The 1159-nt window shown below is 51.8% G+C and overlaps 3 non-coding genes across 3 annotated transcripts; all 3 read right to left on the bottom strand.

Annotated features, from left to right (window-relative positions):
- Positions 1-144: 144 nt before the first annotated feature.
- On the bottom strand, positions 145-263 carry LOC123178626 (5S ribosomal RNA). Its single transcript, XR_006489726.1, has one exon. It is a non-coding gene; the product is annotated as a 5S ribosomal RNA (ribosomal RNA).
- Positions 264-560: 297 nt separating this feature from the next.
- On the bottom strand, positions 561-679 carry LOC123178627 (5S ribosomal RNA). Its single transcript, XR_006489727.1, has one exon. It is a non-coding gene; the product is annotated as a 5S ribosomal RNA (ribosomal RNA).
- A 297-nt stretch (positions 680-976) lies between these two features.
- On the bottom strand, positions 977-1095 carry LOC123178628 (5S ribosomal RNA). The gene has a single exon (XR_006489728.1). It is a non-coding gene; the product is annotated as a 5S ribosomal RNA (ribosomal RNA).
- Between the last annotated feature and the right edge of the window lie 64 nt (positions 1096-1159).

Genomic DNA, 1159 nt, shown 5'->3' with positions numbered 1-1159 from the left:
CCGCGCCACAACGCCGACGCTGGACCCGTGAATCGTGAGCACCCAGCTATGACTTACCGCACTCGTGCAAAATAATAAAACACGGTAAATATATTACTTACACGTGCGTTTTGTTTTGCAAGCGGCGCGAAAAAAATTAAAAAGGGAATGCAACACGAGGACTTCCCAGGAGGTCACCCATCCTAGTACTACTCTCGCCCAAGCACGCTTAACTTCGGAGTTCTGATGGGATCCGGTGCTTTAGTGCTGGTATGATCGCATCCGACATGTTACCCCGGTCTTCGTCCCTTATCCTTGCCCCTCCCAGCTCCACTACAAAGACGATTGCACATTGCTTTGGCCGCTCCCTCTCAACTACGGAGACGAGTTTAACGCGGTTTCCACTCCTCCCTCTCAACCGCACCAGTGCACGCTTGCCGCGCCACAACGCCGACGCTGGGCCCGTGAATCGTGAGCACCCAGCTATGACTTACCGCACTCGTGCAAAATAATAAAACACGGTAAATATAATACTTACACGTGCGTTTTGTTTTGCAAGCGGCGCGAAAAAAATTAAAAAGGGAATGCAACACGAGGACTTCCCAGGAGGTCACCCATCCTAGTACTACTCTCGCCCAAGCACGCTTAACTTCGGAGTTCTGATGGGATCCGATGCTTTAGTGCTGGTATGATCGCATCCGACATGTTACCCCGGTCTTCGTCCCTTATCCTTGCCCCTCCCAGCTCCACTACAAAGACGATTGCACATTGCTTTGGCCGCTCCCTCTCAACTACGGAGACGAGTTTAACGTGGTTTCCACCCCTCCCTCTCAACCGCACCAGTGCACGCTTGCCGCGCCACAACGCCGACGCTGGGCCCGTGAATCGTGAGCACCCAGCTATGACTTACCGCACTCGTGCAAAATAATAAAACACGGTAAATATATTACTTACACGTGCGTTTTGTTTTGCAAGCGGCGCGAAAAAAATTAAAAAGGGAATGCAACACGAGGACTTCCCAGGAGGTCACCCATCCTAGTACTACTCTCGCCCAAGCACGCTTAAATTCGGAGTTCTGATGGGATCCGGTGCTTTAGTGCTGGTATGATCGCATCCGACATGTTACCCCGGTCTTCGTCCCTTATCCTTGCCCCTCCCAGCTCCACTACAAAGACGATTG

This window comes from Triticum aestivum, unplaced genomic scaffold (assembly GCF_018294505.1).
Source record: "Triticum aestivum cultivar Chinese Spring unplaced genomic scaffold, IWGSC CS RefSeq v2.1 scaffold99773, whole genome shotgun sequence".
NCBI classification, from domain to species: domain Eukaryota; kingdom Viridiplantae; phylum Streptophyta; class Magnoliopsida; order Poales; family Poaceae; genus Triticum; species Triticum aestivum.
The sequence above is the reverse complement of the archived record's forward strand: the minus strand, read 5'-3'. Positions and strand labels throughout refer to the sequence as shown.